Below are 8,800 nucleotides of genomic sequence, written 5' to 3' on the forward strand. Positions count from 1 at the left end.
TAATGCATACAAACTAATGTTTTGTGAACAATGATTAAGTTCATGGATGAAGAGAAAACAAGATTTAATTATGAGCCACACATATTTGGAGTTAGTTTCGTATGCTTATCTTTTGTAAAATATCTCAATAATAGAGTAGACTCTATAGGCCTAGGAAGCTCAGAAAGAGGAAAATCTAATTTATCATTTAAAAGCTTAATTTTTTAAGGCATGTCATTGGCCTTTAATCCTTTATGATGACAAAATTCTTGCAATCATGTAGAGGGTAACTAAACTAACATTAGCACTCGCAACAGAAATAAGTGGGAGAGAGAGAAAGGAATAATATGTTTCAAACGAATAATTTTTAATGTGAAATTTCTATTTAATAGTGCATCAACTTCCAAAATGAATATGATGAAGACCAAAAAACAACATATCATTATAGAAAGCATTATAAAATAAATCTAGCCGCGCAAATGCGCGGGTCGGTATGGGAAACCATCTGGTTTTCGGTAACGGGAAACACTTGGAAGGAAGGACTAGTCCGAGCAATGCAAGAAGCATTTGCCCGTCTATGTGGACAAAATGAGAACAAGATCAAGAACACTCGCTTCATCTACTACCCAAGACATGACCCCATGGGAAGACCGATGAACATGCCCCCGCACAAGGAGATGAACCACTATGTAGCACACCTTGACTTCATGCTGTACAAGACCCGCCAGGAGTTGGACAACGCCCTCGCCTCTCGCCAAGCACATTACCCGTGAAGACGAAGAATCCACCCCCAAAAGAGTAGTATCACTTCAGCACTTGAGTAGGTGTGAGTTGTATCAGGATTCCCTTGTACCGTAGAGCGAATGAATGGTTCTTCAAACCAACGGTGTGTTCGAATTGTAATGTGTGATGTTGGTATGAATGAAAAAGTGTTGCTGGTTTTTACCCCCTCAACACTACTCAAGTTTTCAAGTTTTGAACTTTTGAACTTTCTTAAACTTTAAACCAAACAAAACATAGAAATTTCCCTCTTATCTTATCATCCACTTCGATGATCAGATGGCCCCACCAACCCGCAGCGCCAACCAAGACGCCATGATGCAGATGCTGGAGATGATGATGGCTGACCGAGAAGCCGAGAGAACTGAACGCCAAGCCAACATTGCTGCACTGCAGCAGATTGCTCAGAACAACAACGGCCATGGAAACCACGACCACCCTGGGTCCAAACTGAAGAACTTTCAGAACACCAACCCACCTGTTTTCAGCAAGACCGAAGAACCCCTAGACGCCGATGACTGGCTCCAGACAATGGAGAACAATCTCGAGGTTGCACAAGTTGAAGCCACCGAGAAAGTACTGTTTGCCACCCACTACCTATCAGGACCTGCACGAGCCTGGTGGACGAGCGCCCGCGCTATGAATGCGGGGCAGATGATGACCTGGGAGGACTTCAAGACCAAGTTTAGCAAGTACCATGTGCCCCAAGGACTGATTAAGAAGATGAGAGACGAGTTCCGCGAACTCAAGCAAGGCAGAATGTCTATGGTAGAATACCGCGACAGATTCCTTACTCTATGAAGGTACGCCCCGGACGAAACCGACACCAATGAGAAGCGGAAGGAAAGATTTCTGAACGGACTCCATGACGAGATGCAGACTGTACTGGTCAACATTCCCTTTGCTGACCTAGAAGCCCTGGTGGACTCCGCCATCCAGATGGAAGGGAAGCTTCACCAAGCCAACGAGAACCGCAAATGCCGGACGATGAACTAGCATGGGTCCAGCAATACCCAGAAGTACCGCAACAACTCATCTGGAGGATTTACTCCAAAATACAACAAGCCCCCTGCTCAGAATTACCGCCCAAACTACACCAACAACCACGGAGGACCCCCGAAGCCCGGAGGCAACAACAACAATAATCACACCAGCAACAACAACCCCAGCAACAACAACAACGGGAACAACAACAACGGGAACAACAACAACAACAACACCACCAACAACACTGGCCCTAGGACTGGAAGCAACGCCATCCCCGTCGCCAACAAGGACAAGGCCACCATCACTTGTTATGAGTGTGGAGTGGTTGGGCATTACTCCAATGAGTGCCCCAAGAGACTAGCCAAGATTGCCGCCAACACCGCTGCACCTGCTCAGAACCAACGCCGCTTTGCCGCAAGAAGGAACCAGAACAACAACAACGGCCGGCTCTACAACATGACTGCAACAGAAGCCCAAGAAGCACCCCAGGCCATGCCAAGTATGTTTTCCTGTTAAATCATATCGCCCAATCTCTCTTAGGAACCTAACTTTTCTTAAAATCTCGGGACGAGATTTGTTTAAGGGGAAGGGTTTGTAACACCCCAAATTTCAAAACAAAGAGAAAATGAATTTCCTTTTCCCAAAAATGAGAACCAACAAAAACTTTTCCTACATAGAGTGCTATGCCTAGTGCTCATACCTAATACCTGTGTTTTGCCATGAGGAGTGTTATTATGCTTAGGTGATAAACCCTAAAACGCTAAAGTGATCAAGTGAAGATCACAAACCAAATAAATTAAAAGAGAAAGAAATCAAATAAGAAAAACCCTAAACCCTAACCTTCTCAAAACCAAGTGGATCTATTTTGAGAAACCCAAAATAAAGAAAAAAGACCTATGTGAGCATATAGCCCAAATATGTAAATCTTGAACCCTACCCTTTCTTACTTTACTAAATGGTGGTGAACCTTTTTGAACCCCACAAAACCCTAAACCTCATCTCTCTTGTCACCAACCTTTGAAAAACAAAATAAAAAGAAAAGATCTTAATTAAGGCATATGCAAGCCTATGGCTACTTTTTGCAAGTGATAACCTTTGCTTTGTCTACCTTGTGTAGATGAATTGGAATACCTCCACACACCTAACCAAGTACTTACCAACCAATTCAAGTGAGAAACAAAATAAAATCAAACATATGCATAGAGGCATATGTGGCACTTAGCCAAAATATCAAACCTTGACCTAGGCACCCCCATTGCCTCAAAATGGTTTGAACCCTTTTCCCAACTCATTCTAACACCAAATAAACCTCACACTTGCTTAAGTGAAGCAAATAAAAAGAAAAGAATAATAGTTAAAATCACAAAACCCTCACATATGGTTTATGCCATTTTTCTAAATCTTTGACCTAGACCATTTTGGTCTTCACCATTAGTTGTATTATGTTACTCAACACTTAGTACAACTTTTGGAATCAAAGAAACACAAAACAAATCGAATCCAAACTCAAAATGGGATCACATATGATAATGGTCAAAACTGCCATTTATAATCTGATCCCTACTTTGAGCCTTTGCAATTCAAGTTTTTCAAACTAAACTTTCCAAACTTTTTGCTTGTCATCCAAGTACACATCAAGGTGAACAACTTCTGTAAAGATCACCCCATCAAAATCATCTTGGATCAAAAGTTATGAGCAAGCCAAGAGGAGACTTTGGAACAAGTACAAGTTCATCACTTTTTCAAATTTGGTCAAATCTTGCTATCTCTTGAGCACCACTTGACTCAACAATGTCCTCTGGACCCTACACAACCTATCTCATGCTTGGAAACACCAAGGAGGAAGACAAGCTTGGCCTGGCCATGGCCATGCCGGCCACGTTCCCCCTCGACACGCCTCCCCTCTTTTCTCTCCACGCAACACTCGACCACCATGTCCTCTAGATCCCCCTGGATCTCCTGAGTACGACGCTACTCGCCGTTGATCGCAAGGACGCCGACACACCCCGGCCGGCGTGCGCCCACGACGCCCAGGTACGACGCGAGCGGCATGGCCACGTCACGCAGCGCGCGACACGGGCACGCGTCGCCCCGCCGTACCACGACAACCCCGACCACCTCCTCTCGCCCTGAGCCTCGCCACGCCACGCGGAGCTCGCCGGACACGCTTGTCTCACCAGCCCGCGCCTACAGTCACCGGAGAGGACGCGCCCGTCCGCCGCGGCCGCGCCAGTACACACCCGCGCCCGACAGTCGTACGCCTCGCCTTGCCGCGCCTTTGAGGCTCACAGGATCTCCGTGACGTCGCCTACGCAGCGCTGACCTCGCCGACCCCCTTCCTTCGCCGGAGCCGCCGCTCTGCTGTCGACCCTAGCCGAGCGCCATGGCCACCTCCCTCCGCTATATAAAGGGCACTCCCCTTCACAAATTGAGCACGCCCACAGCTTCCTCTGCTCACCCTGACTCTCCTCGACCACTCACCTCGCTCGATTAGCCACCGCACCGCTCCAATTGCACGCCGCCCATAGTAGCCGAAGCTCGCAGGAGAAGGAGGCCGCCCCTGACGACGCCACTGCTTCACGGAGCTTCGTCATCTACTCCAACGTTGCGGCGCACAACTCCGACGATCGCCGGAGCTTCGACGACCGCTCCGACCCCCTACCTCCGCCTCCAGTAAGCTTTCCTCTCGCCGGAGAAGACGACCATCCTCGGCCGTCGATCTCGCCTCTAATCGCACGGCCGATATTCCCCGTACCGCTTCGCGCGTTACAGCCGACAGACAGGTGGCCCCCACCTTGTCAGCTGGCCCGCTGCGAAGTTGGGCCGGCCCAATCCATTCCTTCTCTGCACAGCCCGTTTATTTCCCGCCAGCCCATCTGTTCAATTTCAAAAATCCAAAATAGATGAAATATGCAATCTGATGTCAACTTTAAAATCTAATAGGGACAAATCTACTTGGCCAATTTTTACAAATTTTATATATTTGGAAACCCTAGAGTTTTCTCTACCAAATGCCACTGGTTGAACCTTAGATCTGTTATAGAATTAAAGTAGCAAAATAAACAAAACAGGGACTTTTCTGCCTTAGAATAATTATTTAAAAATCAACCAAAAATGCTTTTGAGTTGATTCCAACTCCTATAATTCACATTTCACTTGTACTAATTGTTTCTGCAAAAATATGCCATGCTTACTTTGAATGATCATGGCCTAGTTTAACTGAAGGACTATATGGCTATTTCTAGTCAAAGATATTGTCCAAAACTATTAATAAATCTTATGGGAGTGTTTCTCTCATTTAAATCTTGTCACCACCAATTCAAAATGAGGTAGAGACTCTGGTCCTTTAGGTCTCATATGAATTGTTGATGCTATTAAATCTTTACCATGTTAGGATTAAATTGTATGAGGTGCTACACCTCATTTAAATCATTTTCTTAAATGATAAGTATGAAGAGGTTGAATTTGGTCAACCTAGGTCATATATTACTCATGAGAGAAATTAAATCTTAATAAGATAATGAGAGGAAATTATTTCTCTAAGAAATTAAAAGTAACACCTAAGTTAGTATGAGAGGAAATTATTTTTCTTAAATAAGAAAACACATCCACCAACTCAATAGTAATGTGTGATGCTAGTTTAAGTTGTGTGAATCATGTGTGTGCTTAGTTTAGTAAATAAGTTTGGTATGATGATTGTGTACCCCGTATTCGTATTTTAGACGGTAGTACCGAGGAGTATCAAGAGGAGGAGGAGGTCTACTTCCAAGGAGAAGAAGACCACTTTGACCAATTCCCCAACCAAGGCAAGATTATTCTCTTGCAAAGTGCAAAGCTCACCATGAGCAAGGCATTACCCATTTACTTTATGTTCATGATCCTACTTCCCAGTTTTACTTTACAAGCTTTATTTACTTTTGATTTATCAAAGTACTTTTTGATTCATGATTCACTTGGTTAGTATTGGATTAGTACAAGAGTATCAAAGTTAGCCTAGAAGCAAAGCAAAGTACTTAGCACCCCTCATACCTAGATGCTAGTGCTAAATTAAAAATGACTACTCTAGATGGGAACTTGTGTTTGTGAAATGATGTTGGTGAAAACCTTGGAATGATGAGTCATTTCCATTGAAAGATTTTGACTTGGTGAAATGACTAAAAACTGATGATTGAGTTGGATGCGATACCATTTCCAATTTTTGAGTACCCCCACAATACCTGATTATGGGTAAGGCTTAGCTGGAAATTTATGTGTCTTAGTATGGGTTCCCTCTGAACAAGCATCATAGAGGTTATGCCGAGGCTGCCTCCGTGGAAAGTGAAATGACGTGAATTGAGGTGAATTGTACGGCCAAGCCCTGTGAAGTTCCCGGGATAACAGTTGGCTATCACCGGGAGGCCAAGCTCATGGGGAGAGGTGCCTATGCTAGGGTGTGTAAGTGAAAGGTTAACGGTTGATGATCCGCGTACTGAGTTACGATTATTCGGGGTTTATCCCTGACGGATGTAATCAAATGTTGTGGCACAAGTGTGCAACCTCTGCAGAGTGTAAACCTATTCGAATAGCCGCGTCCGCGGTCATGGACAGTTGGAAAGGCCATACTGTTTCCGTCATCAGAATTGATATCTTTTTGGACTTGTGAATTTAAACTTGAACTGTGACTTGGATTTTGAATCACAACGGAGTTGTGGGAATGACACTAATGTTCCCACTTGAGTTAGTTAGCACATGAGGAGTTGTTTACGAAATGTTTCTAAACTAAAATTGGCTTTATGCAAATACCCTTAGAGATTAGAACACTCTCAATAGCAATGTTAGTACTTACCTTAGTATTAGTTTGCGAGTACTTGAAAGTACTCACGGCTTTGTCCCTGGCTATTCAAATGGCCAGACTATGAAGCTGAACAGCAGGACGAGGAGGACGACCAGCAGGACGTCTACCACAACTAGGAGTTTCCGACGTCAAGCGTTGGCCTGTGGACTAGAGAGTCCATTTATCTTTACGCTTCCGCTATGAACTTGTGTTTGTTCGTTGATCAATAGATCAACTGTTCGTGTAATATGGATCATGTGATTCAAGTTGTAAGACAATATGGTTTGTAATGAATGATGATTGTGATACTTAACTATTATGCCTCGCAACAACAATATTCCTGGGATTGCGATGTATGACATAATAGGCATTCGGACTTAAAAATCCGGGTGTTGACAGTTAGATACATTAAAATTTAGATAAAATATGCATCATCTTTTTGAGACCAAGAGAGTACTTAAAATATGTCCTAGAGCCGGAGGTGTCCATCTACTTGGGCTGCCTCTTCTCCACTAGGTAGTACCACCATGCTTGGAAACTCTTCAAAGGGGAAGGCTAGGTAAATTCTACAGCTCATAGAGCTTACATGGCTCGCGACAGTATCTCTATCTCTTTTCCTTTTTCTTTTAGGAGAACTAGAGATATTTTATTCATCGGCAATGTTTATAAGAATACAAATAATATCTGGCAGATCTAAAAGCCACACATGGCGGCCTACAGGAAGAGTAGTAGCTCTTTACAAGTTTATGTGCATCCCATACATAGCCCTCTGTTCATGGCCGAATACAACCAACCTCGCTGCTCTATTTCCTGAAAAACCATCACAGAATGGCAGGACACCTTGTTCTTCAAGTTTTGGATAAATCCAATCTAAGGAAACCTGAATTTTCTGAATGTGGAGTTCAGGTGCTAGAGAGATGGCCTCATTGCACGTGAGAGCGTTCAGATCGACTTGCAGGATATGTGAGCCCCTCATAAATAACGATGGATGCTCCCATGTATTTTTCTCTATCATCTATGCAAATAGCAGCTATAGCTCAATGATTTTGTTGACGTGATAAACCTCCATAAACAATGACTTTTACACTACTTGGGACTGAATCCTTCCATTTCTTATTCCCGGTTTGTATAACCTTCTATGCCTTTAGTTTGGATGATGGCCTCCTCGATGCAATCTCTACCTCCTGTAAATATTTATTGACAAAACACAATGTGGAGATCAGACTCAGGAACTGTTGATCACGAATGACCTTGCGCTTTGTGAAAGTTCAGAGATGGTAAACCTAGAGGGGGGTGAATAGGTTTGTACAAATTTTCTTTGTTTTTTTGCAAGTTTAGGCTTTGCGGAATATAAAGTGAGCCTAATGCAAACTAGGTGAGGCAACCTATATGATGAAACAAGATACTCAAGCACGAAGGCTATCACGTAAGTAAATAACATAAGTAAAGAGATCGGTTAGAAATAACCGAGGCACGCGGAGACGAAGATGTATTCCCGTGTTCCCTTCATTTGCAAGAAGGTACATCACGTTTGGAGAGGTGGGGATCCCACGAAGGATTTTCCAATGCCACGAAGGCTCACCTTCTTCTCCGGAGCCTATCCCACGAAGGAATAGCTCACTGACTTGTGGTAGACTTTAAAGGTATCCTCCAAACCCTCACAAACTTCTTCTTGGAGCAAATCCACAATCCGGATGCTTTCGAGTGACTCTAGCCACCTAGGGTTTCCCCAAAACCCAAGAGCACCCAGCTAGCACGGTGAAATCAAGGGGGAATGAGATTTGGCTTGCTGGAATCGTAGATCAAGGCCTCCTCAAGCTTTTCCCCAAAGGGATTTGAGTTTGGTTGAAGGAGGAGGGAGATCTAAAGGTTTTGGAGCTCAACAGTGGAGTATGAGAGAGAGAGAAATATCTTGAGCTTTTGTAGTGGTCACCTTACCCCTTCAAGGAAGAAGAAGGGGCTTATATAGTCCTCTCGAGAAAAGAGCCGTTTGAGAAGTCAGAGTCGATGCACCCGGCAGTACCGAAAATTTTGGTATACCACCCGGCAGGCCGGGCCACATACCGGGCTACCCGGCAGCAGCACCCGGTATGACGGGTTGTGTGCCGAGTTTCCTGGAGCTGCAGTTCTTCCTCCCTTCTCGGAACAATTATACCTCTCAGCATTTTTGGTGTGAAGATTATGTGGTAGGATGTGTATATGTGGCTTTGGCAACATCCCCTTTAAGCTCATCGAGACCGC

The sequence above is a fragment of the Lolium rigidum genome, chromosome 2, assembly GCF_022539505.1.
Source record: "Lolium rigidum isolate FL_2022 chromosome 2, APGP_CSIRO_Lrig_0.1, whole genome shotgun sequence".
NCBI lineage: Eukaryota > Viridiplantae > Streptophyta > Magnoliopsida > Poales > Poaceae > Lolium > Lolium rigidum.